At 39.5% G+C, this 24,323-nt stretch overlaps 1 protein-coding gene and 1 non-coding gene across 3 annotated transcripts in view; one reads left to right on the top strand and one right to left on the bottom strand.

Annotated features, from left to right (window-relative positions):
- The window catches only part of ZFPM2 (zinc finger protein, FOG family member 2), a 513,000-nt gene that overhangs the window by 126,847 nt on the left and 361,830 nt on the right, over nt 1-24,323 (bottom strand). The window lies entirely within an intron of this gene.
- Nucleotides 12,145-12,281, top strand: LOC114811877. The gene has a single exon (XR_003759573.1). It is a non-coding gene; the product is annotated as a small nucleolar RNA SNORA7 (small nucleolar RNA).

The raw sequence follows: 24,323 nt of genomic DNA, 5'->3' as shown, positions 1-24,323 counted from the left end.
TAAAATGGGGATTAAGACTGTGAGCCCCACGTGGGACAGCCTGATTCCCCTGTGTCTACCCCAGCGCTTAGAACAGTGCTCGGCACATAGTAAGCGCTTAACAAATACCAACATTAACATTCACTGGGGTAGATACAAGGTAATCGGGTTGTCCCATGTGGGGCTCACAATCTTAAGCCCCATTTTACAGATGAGGTAACTGAGGCCCAGAGAAGTGAAGTGACTGGCCCAAAGTCACACAGCTGACAAGTGGCGAGGGCTGGAATTAGAACCCATGACCTCTGACTCCCAAGCCCAGGCTCTTTCAGGCAGTAGAATGAGATACGGACTGGAGTGGGGAAGATAAAAGAAGCACGGAGGTGAGTGAGGACATTCGATGCAGTAGTCAAGGCAGGATATAACAAGTGGTTGGATCAGTATAGTAGGAGCTTAGATAGAGAGAAAAAAGCAGATTTTATTGATGTTGTGAAGGTAGAACTGACAGGATTTGGTTACAGATGGAATATATGAGTTGAATGAGGCAGATGAGTTTAGGAAAATGGCAAGGTTACAGGCTTGTGAGATAGGGATGGTAGTGGTTATGTCCACAGTGGAGAAAATGAGAGGGGAAGGAAGAGATTGTGCATGGGTTCTAATCCTGGCTCCACCACTTGTCAGCTGTGTGACTTTGGGAAAGTAACTTCACTTCTCTGTGCCTCAGTTACCTCACCTGTAAAATGGGGATTAAGACTGTGAGCACCACGTGGGACAATCTCATTACAATCTCAGAAGCAGCGTGGCTTAGTGGAAAGAGCCAGGGTTGGGAGTCTGAGTTTATGGGTTCTAATGCTGACTCCGCTGCTTGTCAGCTGTGTGACCATGGACAATTCACTTCATTTCACTGGGGCCTCAGTTATCTCATCTGTAAATGGGTATGAAGACAGTGAGCCCCGTGTAGGACAACCTAAATTACCTTGTATCTTCCCTCAGCACTTAGAAACAGTGCTTGGTGCATAGTAAGCGCTTAACAAATACTAACATTATTATTATTACCTTGTGTCTACTCCAGCACTTAGAACAGTGCTTGGTACACAGTAAGCACTTAACAATACCATTATTATTATTATTGTGTTGAAAGATGATGAGTTCTATTTTGAACATGTTTAGTTGAGGTGTCAGTGGAACATCCAGGTAGGAATGTCCTGAAGGCAGGAGGAAATCCAAGACTGTTGAGAAGGACAGAGATCAGGGTTGGAGAGGTAGATTTGGGACTCATCCAGAGAAAAAATAGTAGTTGAAGCCACAGGAGTGAATCAGTTCTCCAAGGCAGTGGGTGCAGATGAAGAATGAAAGGGGAACCCAGAAATGAGCCTTGAATATTCCCACTGTCAGAGGATGGAACCAGAGGAGGAGTCTGAGAAAAGAGACTGAGAAGGAACAGCCAGAGAGATAGCAGGAGAACTAGAGAGATCAGCATCAGCGAAGCTAAGGTTGGATGTTAATCGAAATGGATATTATTTGTATATGCATGAATAAAAAAACACTTTTCATCATTACCAATGCCCCACTTGAAGGAATTCTCCTAGAAGCTCCTTGTGGACAAAGAATATAACCCACTCTACTATATTGTACTTTCTCAAGTGCTTAGTACAATACTCTGTACACAGTAAACACTCAATAAATACCACTGACAAACACCTCCCAGATTGCAAGAATTTGTTCTCTCCACTCTCCAGTACTGATCTAACTGGGAATCAAGGTCAAAACTATGATGTAGGAATTTGAAGCACCTTGTGAATAGCTAGGTCCCTTTTCTCTCTCAAAATGAGTCAATTTTTTCCAGGTCCCAATTGATGGCCTGGTAGTAAATTTTGAAGTTTGGTGAAGACTTCCTTTGATATCTCTAGGGGGCGTTTATCATGTTGCTGAAGCCCTGTGAGAGATGGGCCTGAGCCCTAACAGGATTAAAGTGATCACTACCCTTTCCATCCCACTACCTAGCTGCCATCACAGGTCTGCTTAAAAAAATAGAAAGTAGCTGGATCCCAGGCATAAAGTCACAGTCCCAAATCAGCAGTAATTCTGATGAGCTACATCGCCTTAAGTTAATCTCTGTGCTTCAAGCCCCTATCAAAGATAGAGGGAAACTGTTGAAAAAGTGTTGTCTTTCATTGTTGGTGGTTTGCAGGAATTCAGGAGCTTCTGTGTTACATAATACATTGTTTCCTGCCGTGAAACACTCCACACTGAGTGCAAATCATCCAGTGGAATTCATATCAGCATCAAGCAAGGAACAGTCTTAAAAAGGGATGTTGCACAAAGAGATATATCTCCCTTCTGTCTTTCAGAGAGTCAAATCAATGCACGAGGTCTTTGGGAGATAAAGAGATGATACCGTGCCACCATTCTTTTGTAAGAGAACCCTTTAACTATATTAACATACTGAATAAGCTTTTATCTACTTACCCCTCTTCCCCTGCTGGCACAGCAAAATTGATAATGAGAAAAGATTGAAAGACTTTTGCACGGATCAACTACCGAGTCCCTTCTTAGCCCAAGTGACACAGGAACTAAAACAGAAACGTAATCTCCAGCTACGCTGGGTGTCGGAGGGTTATGCCGTGGGCTCCTCATGTTGCTAAAGATGTAGAGCAAGTGGCTGCTGAAGTTAAGGAAGTTTAATACATGGAAGCTTATGGGGAAGGTATTATTTTTCCTTTTGACAGAGTCCAGTGCTATTTTTACACAGTTTGATACAGCAGCTTTGCTAGGCCTCAGGGAAGAAATGGTGATTATTTAAGTGTAACAGCAGCTCTCTCCCTCCTGCCACTTCATCCACCACCCTGATATAAACTGCCTGCCTCCTCCATGCACCCCACCCCCAACCGCCCTCCTTATTTTCCTTAAAAATACACATAATTAACTATCTCTTTGATAATCCCTCTAAAAAAACCCTTGATTGTTTTCCTGGAACTCCTTTCTCTCCTATCAGCGGTTATTTGTCAGTCTCTGTTCCTCCCCATTCCAGCGCTAGCCTCCCTGCCTCCTCCATCCCATGTGTTGTTTCTCATTTAAATGAACAGTTTGGATTCTTTTATTTCTTACAAGTGCTGGATTCGCCTTATCGCCGCTCATTCCTTTGGGGGTTGCCAATTGGTTTTATCCACGATGTATCATTTCTCATGCTTCCTTTTTTTTCTTACAAAGAGAAAGAACCTTTCCGTCAACAAGCTCTCCGGAGTGGAAGATTAAAAAACCTAGACATCACCTACCTTGCAGCGCTACTCCCAACTGGGTTGTGTAAAACTCAATTAAACTTGTCCCATTAATACTGCATTACAGTACATTAAACAGAAAATTCTTCAAGCGTGATGACAAAGCTTGAACCTTGCCTCAAAGCTGTTCCTTGCAGCTTCTTTAACATTTCAGCCTTTTATGGTGCAAGTCTCCCGTTGACACAACTTTAGTCCAACAAGAAAAAAAAATCACAGAGCCCCACAGGGATTGAAAGAGGAAAAGAGGAAAAAAAGTGAAGCCGGGCTTGCACTTCCTCCCCTACAATCTATTAAAACTACACTGCCAGCAGATTAGGCTGAAAAGTATCGTAGATGACTGCAATCTAACAATTTAAAATACAACAATTCCTCCTTTTTAGTGCTGGTTCTTTTATATATTTCCCTTTTCTCTAGAAGTTAGTAATCACTATATTACAAAGTTTGAATAACATACAAGGTTCAACGATTAGAGTTTTACTTATATAAAGTCACATACAGCAAAAACTTAAGGAGTACCTAGAATATTTACTCTATTGATTAAAATTGATTTTTTTAATTCCATATTTGGAATAAAATAGGAAAACAACATGGCCCAGTGGAAAGAGTATGGTCCTGGGAGTCAGAGGACCTGGGTTCTAATCCCAGCTCTGCCATTTGCTTACACACTGACCTTGGGCAAGAAAACAGAGCTTCTTCTATGCCTCAGTTCCCTCATCTGCCAAAATGGGGATTCAATACCTGTTCTAGCTCCCACTTAAATTGTGAGCCCATTGTAGGACAAAATTTATCTTGCATGTGTCCCGTACTTAGTACAGTGCTTGACATATAGTGCTTAACAAATACCACAGTAATAATAATAATACACATATTACAATATTATTACAATTTTTAGCTAAAGGATGCTTCAAATTAAATTAGTAAGGGTTCTGGAATTGGAAGCTCTTAATGTCCACCTTATATTTGTCTACATTCTGGGTTTTCACACTGATTTGGTTCTACAGTATTTCTTAACACCTAGGCATTATATTTTGAGCTAAACGACAGATGTGGACACAACTGCCTTTGGCCTAGAAACACCCTCCCTCCTCTAACCCAACAGAAGATCACTCTTCCCCCCTTCAAAGAAAGCCCTTATTGAAGGCTTATCTCATCCAAGAGGGCCTTCCCAGACCAAGCCCTAATTTTCTCATCACCCACTCCTTTCTGCATCACCCAGACCTGCCTGCTCCCTGCACTTTTTCTCCCATCTCAGCCCCACAACATTAATGTATATATCTGTACTTTTATTTATTTGTATTGATGTCTATCTCCCCCATTCCCAGTCTGTAACGTTCCATTGTGGGGCCACGGAGAATGTGTTTGTTGCGGTATCGTATTCCTCCCAAGCACTAGTTGACGTACATGTGGGCTCATACAATACAAATATGCTTGATTTAATGAAATGATACCACAATCACCGACCATTTAATGGCAGAGTTGGCGTTGGGGAGCATTCATTGATATTTCTTTAATCTCAGCCTGAGCAATTGAAAGAAGAGCTTTGGTTAGCAAGAGGAAAAATAGACAAGCAGTGCTTGGTGATGGCAAAGCAAATCGCTGCAAGGTATTTCAGGGGAATTAGGGTAGCCAGAAAAAAGGACATGCGACTTGGGAGATCCCAGGAGAATTGAGTTTGCTAGGTCCCCAAGCCTCTGGACATTGGGTCAGCTTCTATTATCTCAGGCAGTTCGGGCACCCTCTTCTGGTCTCACGCTTCTATAGGTCAGCTGGAGACCTTGAGCAAGTCACTTCAACCTCCAGCCAGGCCTAGGGGAAATAGCATGGGCCTGGAGTCAGGAGGCCTATATTCTGAATACGATTCCACTTTCTGTCTGCTGTGTGACCTCGGTAAAGTCACTTAACCCCTCTCCCTGTTTGGGAGAATGCAGTGAAACAGAGTTAATAGACACATCCCTGATCATGAGACCACTGTCACTAGTTTGAATGGACTTTCCTGCAAGCTCTGGATTTAACACCATGAGGTATGTCAGCAATTAGCACATCAGTTATGTTGGGTTTTATTAAACAATCAATAGTATTTGAGCAGCATTTACTATATATGAAACACTGAATTAAGGACTGAGTACACAGAGTTGGGTGACACATTCCCCACTCGCAACAAGCTTACAGTCTAGAAGGGTAGACAGACTGTAATATAATATAAATATATTATAAATGAATTATGTATGTATGTACATAAATTCTGTGGGGCTGAGGTGGGCTGAATATCACATGCTTAAAAGATTTGATATTTTAAGTTTAGAGGATGTAAGAGGAGTGCTGTTTCTCATGGGCAGGAGGCAGTCCTTTACTCTTGCTTAGCTAATTTACAGGGTTAATTACAGTGATGTTTATTTGACTACTATAATTTTTAAAGGAAGATCTGCAGAAACACACTGTGACACTGCTGTTGCAGTCAGTTTAGAAAGGCTCATATTCTTCCTGAATCCATGCTAAGAAGTCCTATAGTCATTGGGAGCTTTGCAAAGAGAATATAGGAAGACATTCAACAAAATGGGGCCACGTCATAAGGAGCAGCGACTGAACTGTAAGAGAAGTGAATACCACTAGATTAATTGGTTCAAGATGCTTAGTTCTGAGGTTTCTTAAAAACTGACAAAATCTGGTAGTTTTTAAAACATTTCAAATGAATAGCTACCTTGAGTTCTGGAAAAGGCTCAGCTTCCTTTTCCAAACTGTCTAGTTACTATCAGGAAAAAATAAATGACATCTTCCATTCCAAGTTTTCTAATGAACTTTTACTGTTACTAGACCATTGTTTCACGAACAGTTCTTTGATTGTAGAAATTGAAATATGTAGAAATTAACATTTAACCAAAATCGACTTTCATTTTCAGTTGAAATAACTGGAGCTACATTCATGTATGCTGCAAAATTCACAAATGAAAAAATATCATTTTTGAAAATCCCCCTCAAATTGAAACACAATTTGTCCCAATGGTAAATATATGTTTTTTTCAATCATATCCATGAAAATGTCTGAACCCCCAAATGCTTATCAGGATCATTTTAAGTTGTCACCTAATTGCAGCCTTTAAATGTTTTTTGCAATTTAACTTCAAAATAGCACACACACAAGAGATCATAAAAATGATATATATTATGCAGTACTTTTGAAAAATAGTACGTCTAAATAGCTCGTGATTAAACTTTTTCATCCCTCTTAATTTACATAGCCAAACCATTTCTTCCCTCTTACATTATTAGTATAATTGCCCATCCTATAATATCAGTGAACTTTTTGGCTGGCCAGAGCCCCAGTTCACTCCCTCATGTCTCATATGCTTCCGTTCCAACATTTCTGAACATTTGCTACAGCTAACAGATCAACCACATTAGTTCATCATAGTTTCAGAGTTGAAGGTTAGGGCATATCAGTCAATTCCTGTTCCTTGGAAGATGCCTGTTTTTCTCAAGATTCTATTTTTTGTTTGCTTTTTCCCTTTGGGCAGATTGCTTGAGAATGTACTGATTTTCACAGCCATAGGCACGTAGAGTCAAAGTAAACTTTCCCCATGACGACATTGTTTATGCTTGGGCATGTTTCAGTAAAGAACATCACAAACTATAGTACCTCACTTTGTTCCTAAATTCCTTAAACAAGAAGTGACAAGAATTACTAAAATATCTGATCACGGCCAATCATGCACTCTACCACAGTTCTCCAATTAAGTCTAAAGTGCAACATTCTTTGTATGCCTATATCCTCCTCGATGAATATTAATCCCTGCCCTTGGACTTCTGTGTCCTTTTGTTCACTGCCTTTTTGTTGACCAAGAATTTTATAATTTTAAGTCTCTATTTTATAAAAAGTCTGGATTGCCATTCTAACCTTCCTGTTTCAATTTCTTTTATTTTTACTTAAAATAACAATGCTAATATTCAAACTTGGACACTTTGGGGTTTCAAAATGCTGCATACATTTAAATTAATTCTGTAACAGGTAAATAAATGATCCCTCTTTAGAAGTGGATTTAAAACCAAAAGCTTAGTGACTCATTTCAGAGGATGCAAGATTCGTTGAAAAATTACCACCCAAGGAGTTTTTGATCCTCCTTATCAATGTGGCCATAACACTAAGTCACTCAGGGACTCGCTGTTATGGGTCAACCTCTTTCCACTAACTTCATTCACTCAGTGGCAATATTTGGCAATGCTTGACTCTCCTCAAACAAATCACTAAGATAAATGCTTCGTAAACTGCTCACGGATTTCATGTATCCATATATTTCAAACCAACCCTCCAAAACATAACAATAATTGGGGTATCTTTTAAGCACTTACTATGTGTCAGACACTGTACTAAGCACTGGAGTGGATACAGGCAAATTTGGTTGGACACAGTCCCTTGTCCCTCATGGGGCTCACAGTCTCAATCCTCATTTTACAGATGAGGTAAATGAGGCACAAAGAAGTCAAGTGACTTGCCCAAGGTCACAAAGCAAACAAGTGGCAGATCTGGGATTAGAACCCATGACTTTCTGACTCCCAGGCCCGTGCTCTATGCCATGCTGCTTCTCAAAAGAATTTTCATCTCCCCATCAGAGAAGTGAACCCCGGTCTCCCGTGTGACAGGCAGGGATACAAACAACTATACCCTGAAATTGTAATGTGACTCCAACTAATGTAGAATTAGTTTACATGAATTATCTGGATAATTGTGTAAGTAGAGCTAGGGCGTATGACTCTCTCCATTATATGCCAATAATGGAGCAGGTAACCTAAATTTGTTCCTGGGGATTCAGACACCAAATCTGCTATGGTAATGGGAACAGGGATTTCAATAGAGTACATAATAATCTCATTTCCACCATTTGTTTAACCTTCTCATCATAATTTATTTACTTATATTAATGCTTGTATCCCCATGGAGACTGTAAACTTGTTATGGGCAAGGAACATGTCTACCATCTCTGTTGTATTGTGCTCTCCCAAGTGCTGAGGATATTGCTTAGCACATGGTTAGTTATCAGTAAATGCCATTAGGAAAAAAGAAAGTGGCTTCATTAGTAGTGCTATAGATAAATAAAACTGATTTGAACTTCACAGTCTCTTCCTGCCAATGCCCATGTCTGGATGAAGGTGAAATCAGTTGTGATGTGGCCAAAAGGAGAAATGAAAAGGAAAATGTGGTAGAACTAATAATAATGATGGTATTTGTTAAGCACTTACTCTGTGCCAAGCACTGTTCTAAGCGCTGGAATAACTGCCCCTAGATCATTTTTTAAAAAAGTGTGTGTGTGTGTGTGTGTGTTTTGGAGGGGGTGGAGGGGTTAAGGAACTTTGGATACTCATGTTAGCTAATGAGAAAACTGAAGTAATTATGTGAGTGAACATGTGACCTGCCCAAAGTAATCAAGGGACAAAGTAGAGCAACCAAAGTAAGGGTAACAATTCCATTTCCATTATCTGGTTTATGCCACTGAAGAATGAAACCTCCCAAGTGTAACTGTGTTCTGATGAAATGATTCAATCAAGGCTCACTTCTCTTTGTCTAGAACAGAACTTTGGATACTAGAAGGCAAAACAACCATCTTAATGTACTTATTTTTAAATCATTTTTTATTAAAATGGACTTGTTCATTTAAGAAAAATGGAACATACTTAGCATGTAATGTTAATTTTAAGGTCCTTTTAAGAACTTGGAGAAATTAAACCAAATAGGTATCTCTTAGGGAAAAAAAATGGCAGTTCACTTTTCGATATTGAGAAATGAAAAAAAAATTAGTGAATTTACTTAGCCTCCAAACCTTTTTTCAGACCCTTAATTAATGTGGACTGAATTAATTTCTTAACTGGGGTAAACAAATAGATTTTATGAGATTAACAAGCCATTTTCAAGGGAGCAATGTGCATTTATTTCTGCTGACCTCAACTGGGGCAGGTCTATGTAATGTGCCAGTATTGGTTTGAGTGACTCTGAAATATTTGGAGAAGCAGCATGGCCTAGTGAAAATATCACCGGACTGGAAGCCTGGAGACCTGAGTTCTAATCCCTACTTCTCCACCAGTTGCCTGCTGGGTGACTTTGGGCAAGTAACTTAATATCTCTGTGATTCTGTGACTCTTAGACTATGATCCATATGTGGGACAGGAATTTTTGTGTCCAACCTAATTATCCTGTATCTATACCAGTACATGGCAAACAGTAACTGCTTAATAAATATCACAGGTAATATAATCATCAGTTTCCTCATCTGTAAAACAGGGATAAAATACCTATTCTCCTTCCAGTTCCTGGAAGGACCATGTCCGATCCAGATTTTAGTATATCTACCCCAGCACTTAAAGTCTGATACTTAGAGCATAGTAGATGCTTAACAGGTATCACAATTATTGTTAATATAAATGGAATGGAAAATTAATCTCTGCAGTCAGTCACCATACTACAGGGTCATAGAGAAGCACAACAGCAAAATACTCAAACAACTTACCACCAGCTTGTGAATGTGAATTGCTTTGTAAAAAAATAAATAAAGCTGTCCTGGTCAGAATTTTTTTTTCTAGTTACATTTTAATCTTGAGCATAAATCATGATAGCAGTTTTACAACTTGAGTGCAAACATTAAGAGGGCCTCCTGAAAACTCCCTTTGAATTATCCATTCTTTACAGACAGACATCGAAATGGACCCTCCTTACCTAGCATCCTGACAGTAGAGATGAGCTGAGCTTCTTTTGTGGGCAAGCTCTATAATACAATTTGGTGGCTCAATCAATCAATAGTATTTCCTGAACACTTACTGTGTGTGGAGGACGGTACTAAGGGCTTGGGAGAATACAATATAAGAGAGTGGGTAGACAGGTTCCCTGCCCACTAGGAGCTTACAGTCTAAGAGAAGCAGCGTGGCTCAGTGGAAAGAGCACGGGCTTTGGAGTTGGGACTCATGAGTTCGAATCCCAGCTCTGCCACTTGTCGGCTGTGTGACTGTGGGCAAGTCACTTAACTTCTCTGGGCCTCAGTTCCCTCATCTGTAAAATGGGGATTAAGACTGTGAGCCCCACGTGGGACAACCTGATTCCCCTATGTCTACCCCAGCGCTTAGAACAGTGCTCGGCACATAGTAAGCGCTTAACAAATACCAACATTATTATTATTATTATTATTAAGTGCACAGTCTAAGGTCACAGGCAAGGACTTCCCCAACTGGAGTCCTACTGGTCTCTGAGAGTTATTCCTCTTGGCAGACCTACAAAGTCAGACTGTTTTTGACCTCCAAGACATAGAGCAGAACTCTTCAGTTTTTCTCAAGGATTTCCTGGGCAGGATTTTTAATTGGATTTTAATCAGCTTACTTCTTGTGTCACACCATCCTCCTCACTGCCCCAACCATCCATTTCTTAACCTTCTTTTTAAGCCTATATCTGCCTCCACAATCTACTAAAATAACTAGTCAATGCCATATATTGTCCCACAGGCCTCACATCCAGATTTCTGAACAATTTTTATTCCTTTCTCACTTTCCTTCTCTTTCTTGAGTCTTTATACTAATCCTCAAGGACTTGAATATCCATGCAAATATTCCCTATTGTCTTTCCACTGCCTGCTTCCTCCCATTCCTCAAATCCAATGAGCTCTTACTCACCCACCTCACCCACTCACCAACTTGGACACACATCTGATATCATCTCTAATCACTGTACAATCTCTATCTTCACCAACTCTGAAATTCCACTCTCCAACATCAACTTGCTGCCTTCTCACTGACACTGCCGCGCCTGACAAATCTGCTCTGTTCCCCCACAGAAATCTCTGATCTTTCAACACCCTCCCATTTTTCAAAGTCATCATGCCCCATTTGGTCTCCATATCCCATTTGGTCTCTTGACCACATATCCTCACTCTCAACTTTTCCCTCTTTAATGAACTCAAATCCTTCACTCTCTATCCTTCCATCAGGCTTGCTCCACTAATCTTCATCTCTGGATCACCTCCATAGTGCAGTTTCACCACTCTTGTCCATCAACTGTGGTGTGCTGCTGCCCGAAGTCCAGATACCAGGCCAAACCTGTCCATCTGAAACTTCAAATAATCCCCCCACTGGCTTCAACTCTTCCCTCTCCTCCCAACAACCTTAATTCTCCATCCTTACTGACTCCCATGCCCATTTCCCACTCTAGCCACTTCAGACTTTTTACTCCCTCCTCAAACCCCTTGTTCCTGTTCCTTCTCCAACTCATGTCCCCAGTGACCTTGTCACATTTTTCATTGATAAAACTGAAACCATCAGGCATGATCTCTCCAAAATCTACCCTGCTTCTCTCCAGTCCCATGCTCTTCTTGCCACTTCTTCCACTCTCCCACCTTTCCATCAGTATCTTAAGAAGAAGTCTCATGACTCCTCTCAAAATCTACCTCCTTTACTGTAAGCTCCTAGTGGGTAGGGAATGTGTCTACCAACTCTGTCATACTGTATTCTCCCAAGTACATAGTACAGGGCTCTGCCCATAGTGAGAGCTCAATAAATAAAATTATTTGATTGATTTTCCACATGCACTTCTAATCTCATTTCTTCACACCTTATCAAAACACTTGTCCCTTCTTCCTTCCCTCCTTGACTGCAATCTTCAACTGCTAACGTTTCAGTGGTTCCTTTGCCACTCTTTTAAATACACTCATGTATCCCCTATCCTAAAATAACTCTTCCTTGACTCCGCAGTACCCTTCAGCTATAACCACATCTTCAAACTAACTATTCCATTCCAAACTTCTCCAGTGAGCTGTCTACAACTCCTTTCTCCACTCCCTTTACACCACTTCTCTCCTTGACGCCTTTCAATCTGCCATCCAACTTTCACATAACATAAATGGTCCTCTCTACATAAATAACCCACCTCTCAGAGTCACACCTGGAGAGTTTCCAGTACTCTACCAGTTTGACTACGGGAGGGAGAGTCAAGCTGTGGCATATCCATTCCATTCCTAGCTTGGACAGTGGTTAGCAAGTGGAAGGCAATCTGCTACAAGTCAAAACACACTTGTACTGGGCAGCAGCAGCATGAGAGAGAGTCGAGGGTGGAGACTCAGATTTTTCTGTGCGGAAGGAGACAATGGTAAACCGCTTCCATATGTTTACCAAGAAAACTCTGTAGATACACTATCAGAACGATTGCAGATGGAGGTGGGGCTTTCTGGAAGAGCTGTGTCCTTGGCATCGCTATGGGTCATATATGACTCAACAGCAGAAGACAACAAGATGAATAACCTCTTTCTTGACAAATCCAATGGCCACTACTCCATCCTAATCCTCCTTGACCTCTCAGACACCTTTGATGCTGTGTACCACATCTTCTGGAAACATTATTCAACCTTGGCTTCAGTGACATTGCTCTCTCCCGGTCCCCCTACCTCTCTGTCAGCTCCTTCCCTGCTTCCCATCCTCTAACTGTGGGCACTCCTCAATGCTCAGGTTTGGTTTCCCCTCTATTCTCGACATACACCACTTCCATGGAGGACTCATTTTTTCCCACAGCTTCAAGTACTATCTCAACAAAGATGATTCCCAAATCTACCTTTCCAGCCCTGACTTCTCTCCTTGTCTGAAATCTGGCATTTCCTCCTGCCTTCAGGACATCACTACTTAGATGTCCTACCACACCTCAAACTTAACATGTCCAAAACAGAATTTTTCGTCTTCCTACTCAAACTCTATCCCTCCCATCCCATCAAAATCTCATTCTCCCTCGTCCTAATACCTGCATCATCTCTCTCATCTATCAGATTCCTCAATTCTACCTTCACCATATCTCTTGAATTCACACCTTTCGCTCCATCCAAACTTCTAAACACTTATATCCTTCCCTGGCTACTGCAACAACCTCCTCACTGATTTCCCAGCCTTCTGTCTTCCTATTCCAATCCTCATTTCACTCTGCTCCCCAGATCATTTTACTAAAAGAAGTTCAGTCCATGACTATCCTCTTCTCAAATACTTCTCAAACACTTCTAATGCAAAGGTATATTCACCTTTCTATTAATCAAAAACTCCTTACCATCGACTTTAAAAAGCACTCAATCAGTTCTCCCCCTTCTACTTTACCTTGCTTATCCACTACAACCCATCCAGCATAATTTGATTCCTAACTCCAACCTATTCACTGTACCAAGATCTCATCTATGCCACCACCAAACTCTTACCCTGATACTTCTGGCCTAGAACCATATATATCTATAGCTATAGATATATATCTGACAGTGCATTCCCCACCTTTAAAACCCTCCTAAAATTACATCTCCTCCAAAAGACCTTTCCTGATGAAGCCTTCATTATGCCTATTTGCTGCCCCTTCTTCATTGTCTACCTATGGCCTAGGAGTCAGATGACCTGGGTTCTATTGTCAGCTCCATCACTTGTCTGCTGTGTGATCTTGGGCTAATCACTCAACTTCTCTGTGCCTTAGAGAAGTCTCTGTGCCTTAGAGAAGCAGCATGGCTTAGTGGAAAGTGTGCATGGGCTTGCTAGTCAGAGGGTGGGTTCTAATCCCGGTTCTGCCACTTGTCTGATGTGAGACCTTAGGCAAGTTATTTAACTTCTCTGTGCCTCAGTTACCTCATCTGCAAAGTGGGGATTTAAGACAGTGAGCCCCATGTGGGACAACCTGATTGTCTGTATCTACCCCAGCTCTTAGACCAGTGCTTCCTACATAATAAGCACTTAACAAATGCCATTATTATTAATATTATTATTAATAAAATGGGGATTAAATCCTCCTCCCTCCCTCTTAGACTGTGAGTCTCACATGGGACAGGAACTTTAAAATACACCCTGATTATCTTGTATCTACCCCATTGCTTAGTAGAGTAGCTGTCACATAATAAGCTCTCTACAAGTCCCATTAAAAATTTAAAATAAAATTGTTTCCTGGAAAATTATGGAAATTTCGGCTTGCTGACCTCTCAGCCTCCTTTCTCTTCCCACTCTAGTCCATACTTCAGTCTGCTGCCCAGATTATTTTTCTACAAAAACATTAGGCCATGTTTCCTCACTCCTCAAGAACCTCCAGTGGTTGCCCTTCCACCTCCGCATCAAACAGAAACTCCTTAAGTTTTACAGATGGCACATTTCCTCCAAGAGGGCTTCCCCGAATAAGCCCTCTTTTCCTTTTCTACCACTCTCTTCCGAGTCATTCTGACTTGCTCCCTTTATTCATCTGCTCCTCCCAGGACCACAGCACTTATGTACATATCTGTAATTTTATTTATTTATATTAATGCCTGTCTCTCCATCTAGACTGTAAACTTGTAGGAGGCAGGGAACATCTTTGTTATATCATACTCTCCCAAGAGCCTAATACAATGCCCTGCATACAGTAAGTGCTCAATAAATATGATTGACTGACAGACACATTTACAAACTTCAAGAAATTGCTTAGATTATGCCTCAATATATTAGGCCAATATAGGCCTAATAATAGCCTAATATAATGGCTTAATATAGGCCAATATAGAGTTGAGAATAATTTAACTTGTCACAACAATCCTTCTTCTTCTCCTTCACGACTGTAAGCTTATTTGGACAAGGAATGTGTCTACAAACTGGTATATTTTGCTCTCCCAAGTGCTTAGTAAGTGCTCTGCACACAGTAAATGCTCAATAAATACAACTGATTGACTTACCTACTCCCTGACCTCTTGTGGAACAGGACTTTGCAATGTGCTGTAACTTCAAGTTCAATAATGAATTATGGTGAGGGCTGCTACTGGACTTAAAAAAGAACTCAGGTGGGGCAAGCCATACTGGTTTTGACATGGTTTAGTATACCATCAACCTAAGGGGCTGATTTGCAAACTAAAATGCATTTTTTCGACTAAATTTTTTAAGACATTTTTCTATACAAAGTGAATGTGTTACATTTCAATCTTAATGCTACACTCTTTTTAGGAATCATGTCGCTTGAGCAATAAGCAGTTCTTTCTTCTGACAAGAACCAGGCAACATCATTTTTGAAAGCCCTGTAGCAGGAGAAACTCTATATCACTGTGACTACAATCTGAGTGCTTTATACAGTGGATGAAGAAAATATTTCCCCAATTTATTTTTCTTTATTACTGGTCAACTCTGATATCATTAGTTTTCCTTTGTGTCACAGAATACAGACTAAGTAGTGTTTGGACCAGGGATCACTACAAAAACAGGTTACAGATAAAGTTTGACCTTCTTCCCTTTCCTTTAGTCCTTTAACCTTGCAGTTGTGATGGGCGGCTGTGTGAAAGAATGACCAAGATTTGATTTTCCGGCTTTCTAGGTCCGGTTTCACCTTGACAACAGTTCTTTCATTTCAAGCCAGTAACATTTGCTAGGATCCCTAAGGTGCTTTCATTTTTGTCAAGTACTGGGGAATAAAATGAAAAAAAAGATAAATCTTAATTCACCAGCTTGCAAGACTATCTCCGTGCTCCAGCACAAAACTTCAAATCCAATCCAAGAACTGGATGTGTATTAGAAGTCTGCAGATTTAAACCTTGTCCACCATGATCAAACTGGATTTATGGGGCATCATAACTCTCCAGACACCAACCAGCAGCTTATTAATTTAATAGACTCCTGTCCATTCCCTGATGTTTCTGGCCCTGACAGTCTCTCAAGATAAGGCGAAAGCCTTTTGACAGGACAGAGTGCATAATATATTTTCTTCTGTTTTCTCATCGGATGGGGTTGTCGACAACTTGAAATGTGTAGCTCAGCAAATTTGTTTCTTCCCCTTTTTACTTTGCGGAGAAACTGACAGCGACAATACTCAATGAGCTACAGGGGTCAAGTGACCTGTGGTTTTCCTTGAGCATTTATTTAACAATAGGTTTTGGGAAATAAAATGTGAATTGATTTAAAAGGAAACATATACACCTTTCACTGTGACAAGAAACTGAACTGTTTTTAACACCTAATAAATTTCAGGTGTTGTGGAGAGAAACAGATATCAAGGCCCTCATGAAAAGTACAATCATCATGTCTTTTTTTAATAGATCTATTTAGAAAATGTATTTTAAAAAATGTGATCACGTTGTGCATTTATAAATGTAACCTTTTCTGTTTGTCCTGTTTCCCTTAATGTGAGTGAATGTATAAGGCTCTGAATTGAACAATTTTTTTTTTCCTTCTGCTGAACTCCAGAGAAACACAAAGTGTGCTTGTGTTCCATAATCAAATTTTAAATGAACTCCCAATTCTGAGTAAAAGTTGAAGACAATGTGCCAGGTTATTGTAATATATGGTTTACCAAACCAAAAATGTTCACTTCCAGGAGAGTCATCTCATTATGAGTTGGTATTCACCAAAACAAAAGTGCTGCAGAACTAAAATGCCTGAAGCTGGTATATCCGGAGGACAAATTGGAATAAAGCCAAGCTGCAAAAACACAAAGTGTATATGTATTCGGGCATGGTACTGAATCAATTACGGAAGAAATTAATGTTGTTCTAACCCGTTGGATGGGCCTAAGATGGCATTGTAATTATATTTCTCGAAGATACTTACCTGGTGCATTGAAGGATTCTAATGTTATCAAGAGTTACTTTCCCTTCATATTTTTTATGAAAAGGAAGATATTTTTATCTGTGATTGTCCATCTGTATGCAATGCTAATCAATCAATAAAATGTATTGAATCCCTCCTGTGAAAAATGTACTAAGAATGTGCTCAAGAGAATTAGTAGACATTGCCTTGAAGGAGTTTATCTGTATATACTTATAAAAAAGAGTCTCTACATACATTTGCTGCCCCAAAAGGTCTTAGCTCAGTAATCCAATATCAATACAAATGTTTAGTGTTAGGCTAGTTTGAAGGTTTTCTCTTAAAAACTAACAAACTAAAGTCATGAATAATTGAAACAATTTTCTATGACACCTTCAAAGCTTAAGAACAATTTAACAGTAGAAGAAAAATCTTTCTTGAAAATAATACTTTCAGCCCAAACCAGCACTCTGTAAATTCCAGAATTTTCATAGAAACTGGCTTGAACTTATTTACACTGACTTTCAATGGGCTGCAACTTGTAGAACAAAACTAGATGGAAAAATGTATCCATTTTTGCATAAATGGGTAATTTTTTACTCATTCCTTTGGTTAGAAGACTTGTGGTTGTTTTCCCCTTGATGTGCTCCCAGCTTGCCCACTTTGCTATTTGGAAAGTTCATGAGACTCAGGCAGAATAATAAGAGTTTGCTGGGGTTGGACCTCATACAAGAGCTTCTTGCAGTCTTCTGATTATACGATTCCAAAACAACTATTAACTTTAAAAGTCCCTTTTCTTGTTCTCTGCCATTCACTGGTCCCTTTCCTCCTCGCCCAGTATCGCTGGGGAGAAACCTATTCCCTTTCCCCCACCCACACCACCAGAACAGAGGAGGCACAAATTTGTAAGTCTGTACCCTAATAATCTGCAATTTACTTTCTCAGCAGTTAAAACAATAGAGAAATTGTGGTGGTTTAGACAAAGGAAGTCCTACCTGCCCCTCTCAAGGTCGCACCTGGAGAGTTTCCAGTACTCTACCAGTTTTGGCTATGGGAGGGAGAATCAAGCAGAGGCACGCTCATTCCATTCCTAGCTTGGGCAGGTATTTGTTAAGTGGTTACTATGGGCCAGGCACTGTATTAAGGGCTGGGAAGATACAAGACAATCAGGCTGGACACAGTCGCTGTCCCACATGGGACACAATCTTAATCCCCATTTTATAGATGAGTTACCTGAGGCACAGAGAACTGAAGTGACTTGCCCAAGGTAACAAAGCAGACAAGTGGAAGAGATGGTTTTAGAACCCAGGGCCTTCTGACTCCCAGGTCTGTGCTCTATCCACTAGGCCATGCTGCTTCCCCTGGGTAACTATTCAACTTCACCCATTTAGATTGTGAAAGCCCCCACCAGCTTTAATGAGCCAGGCACTGTGTCAGAATCAGTGTCCTTTGTATTATGTTCTAGAATTCAGTGCAGTGCTTCTCACATTGCAAGCAAGCATTACTAAAAATGGAAGCAGTATGGCTTAGTGTAAAGAGCAGAGGAGTGGGAATCAGAGAACCTGGGCTCTAATCCCAGTTCCATCAAATACCTGCTTGTGACCCTGGGTAAGTCACTTAAATTTTCCATGCCTCAGTTCCTCATCTTGCAAAATGAGTATTCAATTAATAATTGTGTTCCCTTCTACTCAGATTGTGAGCCCTATGGGAGATCTGATTATCTTTTACTCAATCACAGTTCTTAGTACAGTGCTTAGCACAAGTAAAGCACTTAAATATCACAATTAATATTATTTCTAAATAGCATGGCTATTTGTGCTTCTGGGAAGTAATGTCAGACTTAATGCAGCAAGGCTGAGAACTACAAAAGAGCATTACATGGAAAGTAATTCACAGTTAACTACATCTCCTTCATTGCTCTCTGGAATTGAAATTTTTACTCAGATGGAATTGATGAAAACTGCACAAAATGATATAATCAATATACGGGTGATACAAAATGCACTAAACACTAAACAAATGGTAATAACTACTTACAGTGTAGGGAATGTGTCTGTTATATTGTTACATTGTACTCTCTCAAGAACTTAGTACACTGTTCTGCATATGGTAAGTGATTGATTGACATTTTTTGAATGCAGTTTTAGGAATGGTTGGGCTATAACCAATCATTTTTTTCTTGTTTTCAAGAGTTCAGTGCCCTTATGTATAGACTAATTTGTGTGAAAACTGGAAGGAAGAGGGTCTGCCATCTCCAAATTTGTTTAAATTTAGAAGTTAGGAAATTAACTTTCCCAGTTTTGACTCAAGATATAGCCATGAAGATTGACTTTCGAGAAAAATTGTAAAGCTCAGTTCTCTCATTGTGTTTTCAAATCTGGTTTTGTCAGACTAGCAAACAGGAATCCTGATGGGTGACAGGAGAATTCCAAGGAACTTCAGAGACCAAATCTCTAAAATGGTGGTTTAAAGATGACAGTGGCACACTGTGGGTGATATGAAATGGTGATTTGGTCTCCGGCATCCTCGATCCTTCCCCAGTACTTTCCCCACTTCAGCCTGTAAGATAAGCTTCCATCTGCCACCTGTCAAGATGGGGGACAGTTAGGGCCCTTTATCTTTTAGTGTCAGGTCACAGGAGCCCCCACTGGCTATTTTAGGATTAAAAAATCTGAAAACCATGGTTTCATTGCTTTACGATCACCAAGCAGAAACTCAAGGATAAACAATTGATTTTAATAGTCCTCGTTCAATGGATCAGTCAATCATATTTACTGAGTGCTTACTATGTGCAGAAGACTGTACTAAACACTTGGAAGAGTGCAATATAGTGGAGTTGGTAGACATGTTCCCTGGCCACAAGAAACAATCTAGAGGGGGAGACATACATAAAAATAAATACAGATATGTGGAGCAGAGGGAGAGGTGAATAAAGGAATGCAAATCCAAAGCAAAGGTGATACAAAAGGGTGTGGGAGAAGAGGAAGTTAAAGATTAGTCAGGGAAGGTCTCTTGGAAGAGGTGTTCAATCATTCAAATGCTATTCCAATTTTTTAATAATAATAATGGCGGTATTGTTAAGTGCTTACTATGTGCCAAGCACTGTTCTGAGCGCTGGAGTAGATACATAGTAATCAGGTTGTACCACATAGGGCTCACAGTCTTCATGCCCATTTTACAGATGAGGTAACTGAGGCCCAGAGAAGTGAAGTGACTTGCCCAAGGTCACACAGCTGACAAGTGGCAGAGCTGGGATTAGAATCCATGACCTCTGACTCCCAAGCCTGGGCTCTTTCCACTGAGCCATGCTGCTTCTATGGTCATTATTGCTAGAGAGAGAGTGTGTCGGCCTTTTAGTAACAGAAGTGTTACTTTATTTTTTTTCTCAAATTGGAATCACTTCAGAATATGGTTAATAGGAGATGAGAGTTTTCTTCTCTCCACTTTAGAGTGACCATTTCTAATGAAGCTTAAAATCTAGCACCCTTCATTCCTCACCCCACTGTATCATAAGCCCGTCAAACGGCAGGGACTGTTGCCGACTTGTTCATTCCAAGCGCTTAGTACAGTGCTCTGCACATGGTAAGCGTTCAATAAATACTATTGAATGAATATCATTGTTCACTGACAAATCAGAAGCTCAAAACATGGGTGAACATATGACCATAGAAATAATCGTGCATGGTGTAATGGATAGAGCATATGCCTAGGAGTCAGAAGGTCATGGGTTCTAATTCCAGCTCTGCCATTTGTCTGCTGTGTGATCTTGGGCAGGTCACTCACTTCTCTGGGCCTCTGTTACCTCATCTGTAAAATGGGGATTAAAACTGAGTTCTGCATGAGACAGGGACTATGTCCAAAATGATTTGCTTGTATCCATCCTAGTACTTAGTAAAGTGCCTGGAATATAAATGCTTATCAAATACCATGATTCATTTATTTTATCATATTTCTTTCTACCCTGCTTCTCTGTCTCTAGCTCTCTTTCAACATATATATATATATGACAAAAAAATGAAAATATATGTATAAAATAGAAAATGAAGAATAAATTTATATACTTGTTCTTCATTTTCTAAAATTCATTCATTCATTCAATCATATTTATTGAGCACTTTCTGTGTGCAGAGCACTGTACTAAGTGCTTGGAAAGTACAATTCAGCAACAGATAGAGACAATCCCTACACAACAATGTACTCACAGTCTAAAAGGGGGAGACAGACAACAAAATAAAACAAGTAGACAGGCATTAATAGCATCAAAATAAATAGAATTATAGATATATGCACATCATTAATAAAATAAATAGAATAATAGATATATGCACATCATTAATAAATAGAATAATAAATATGTAAAAATATACACAAGTGCTGCGGAGCGGGGAAGTGGATAAGGCTGGAGAGGGAGTGGGGCAATGGGGAGGAGAGGAGGAGCAGGGGAAAAGGGGGGGCTCAGTCTGGGAAAGCCACAGAAGGAGAGAGAAGGTGAATAAAATGTAGATGAAGAGACTGACTTGGGAACAGCACACACTCTCTTCTCTGTTGCTTAAAAGAATGGATCCTTTTCCTAACTGGTCCATTCTCCATCAGGTCTGTTTCTGTATTCCATCCTGTCTTCTTACATCTTCTATCCCCTGGCTGCTCCTTTTTAGGTCTCTTTTACTGCTCCTCCCATGCCTGCCACTTCTTAAGTGTGGGGGCTCCTCAAGGCTCAGTTCTGGTTCCCATTTCATTCTCCATTTCCACCCACTATTTCATAGAACTCATTAGCCCCCAAGGTTTCAACTACCATCACTGCATGGATGACTCCTAAATTTACCTCTCCAGCTCTGAACTTTTGTCTTCTCTGAAATCCCATATTGCCCCCTCCCTTCAGGGTATTGGGCTGGGAGTCAGAGGAACTGTGTTCTAATCCCAGGTCCACCACTTACGTGCTGTATGACCTTGGGCAAATCACTTAACTTCACCTTGCCTCTTTTCCCTCATCTGAGAAAAGGGATTCAATACCCGTTTTCCATCCTACTTAGGCTGAGACCCATGTGGGACCTGATTATCTTGTCCCTACCCCAGCACTTATTAGCATACTTGGCACAGAGTAAGCCACTTAACAAAAACCACAATTATTATTACTAGCATTTTTAAAAATTTGTTTCTATAGTATGTATGGTACAACTAGAAGTGTGAGGTTAATTAATAGTGCCATTGTACAGGACTATTTACAAATATTATTAAAGAACATTCAGATTAGTCCTACAACGTGAGAGGTTTTGGCAAAAGCATGTCTTTAATAATAGTTTTTAAGGACATTAAATACTCAAGTGTCTTCATTCTAGACTAAAATGTCAGAAAACGAGTAACATATATGTAAAAATGTCCAATATGTATTTGTGAATGAAATGTCAGAGGCTCAAGAAATATCTGTTGAAATTTCAGTGCAATGATTCCAGCAGGATGACCCTTTTCTTGGTACCTCCAAATCTCATCTGACCATTCATCCTGACCTCTGATTCCATTGAAGTTGGCCATTTGTTGCTTTTCTAAGCAGCCATTTTATGATCATTCATTTCCAGTGCAAACATCCTCCATTGTTCATTCCCTAATAGGCATCCCTCATTCTTATTCACTGTAACCAGGAGGGCCTCTGCAACATATCTAACATGTTGGGTTTATTTATTTATTTTTTTAAGCATGGAGCTATCCTGTGGTGCTCTGCAATCAATTACTGTTTTACCACTATCATTAATAATTTTCTTAATGAAAATGATTCTGTTGATCTCCGTTGTATTTTAATTATCAGAGTTAAGCATAATTACACTGCAGCTCTGAGCTGGCATGTGGACTCCTTTAGGGCGCAATTTTGTTTTAACACACTGATAATGTAATTTTACATTGTGTCAGTTGTTTAGTTATTATCCAGTTGTACAATTCCACTGTATTCCAGATAACAGATAATAACCTTAGTACCTCCTATATCCTGAAGTCATTTAAAAAGCAATATTGGAATTTCACAACTAGCTAACTTAATCGCCTTATGATTTTATAATTCCCACTGCTAAATATTTGGTTCCAACACCCTCCTTTTTTTTTTTTAACAATGCCATTGATGATATGGCAGCTATATATTTACTATGAAATATGGGATAGTTAAAAAAATACTCCCAAATTCATATTCACTTTTTTCTGCCTTTCCTGATGTACTTTTTTCACAATATTTCCATTCTATTCTTCTTACTGGATTTTTAGTTAATACCTTAAACTTTCCATAGTTTATCAGCAAATTGAAGATCCAAAGATTTTAGAGGTCTCTGAAATTTCATTCCATATCCAGGTCCAGACAGCTGCTGTACCCATTTGAGAAAAAAAAAAGCTCAAATATTTCTCTTCAATTCCACTTTATAGCTTAAAAAAAATTAATTCACATATTTTGTTGGTGTGTAAAATCAGGATCCTTGAAGTTTGTATTTCTCTTTCACAATTTTTGACATTGTCTCGCAAGAGTCCTCTAAACCATTTAACAGTTATTTTCTGCTATTGAATTGCTTTATGGAAACAGGGCATATCATTTCCTTTGGGGATGAGTATACTATTTTAGAACAGTTTTCATTCCTTTCTCCAAATTAAATTTACAAGACTTCATAATAGTAGATGCAAAATCAAATGATATTTCAGTTTATGATCTAATTCAGTTTAGGAGCTCTTCCTTTTTAAATTTAGTTCTATATCTTGTGAAGGGGGTCAAATGGTAATTAAAGATATATAATAGAATGTGTCATAAAAATGGGGAAATGAACTTCAAATTTTAAGTTTATTTTTCATCTCATAACCCAGCAGGCACCTCGGGGTTGTTTTGTGTGCATAAGGACAAAATACTGTGGTATGTCACAGAGATTTTGAAACTAATAAAACAGAAACCCTAAATTTTGTCCTAGCAAAAATTTTCAGATCTCATCTCTTTACTTTCTTCAAGTATTTAACTTCAAAAATAAAAGTTTATCAAATACACAAGAGTAAACTTTTTAAAACATACTCCTTGTCACCACCTCCAATATAGACTCTATAATACCAACTACCTCAACTGGAAATGACAAATGAGGAAATAGAAGTCAGGCCAATTTCTACTAGTAGATATTCCATTCTTCGGATTAAGTGATAATATAAAGTAATTTACACATTTTTCTAAACATTCCTTTTCACACTATGGAATCCACTGCCTTTTAACTAAACATTTACTTTCAGACCATAAGAATAACTTGGAAATGACCATAGTCTGAATGAAGTAACCTAAATATAGCAAGTAATAGAAAAACACATCAATGGAACACTGTATTAGGACATTTCTCTTACCATTTTAAAATACTGGGGCAACAAACTTCAAGAATCAAGTTTCTCTCAAAAGAATAATGATGTGAGTGACCCTATGCTACAATTAGAAAAGTTCCAAGTCAGTCATTCATATAGAATATAGAGATGTTTCCCAAGACAAAGGTGAACACAAAGACGAGCCTTGCAATGCAAAGCTTTAAAATCATGTATATGTTTTTATGGCAGGTGTATCAT

Source organism: Ornithorhynchus anatinus, chromosome 4 (genome assembly GCF_004115215.2).
Source record: "Ornithorhynchus anatinus isolate Pmale09 chromosome 4, mOrnAna1.pri.v4, whole genome shotgun sequence".
NCBI lineage: Eukaryota > Metazoa > Chordata > Mammalia > Monotremata > Ornithorhynchidae > Ornithorhynchus > Ornithorhynchus anatinus.
This window is presented reverse-complemented; position numbering and strand designations above follow the sequence as displayed.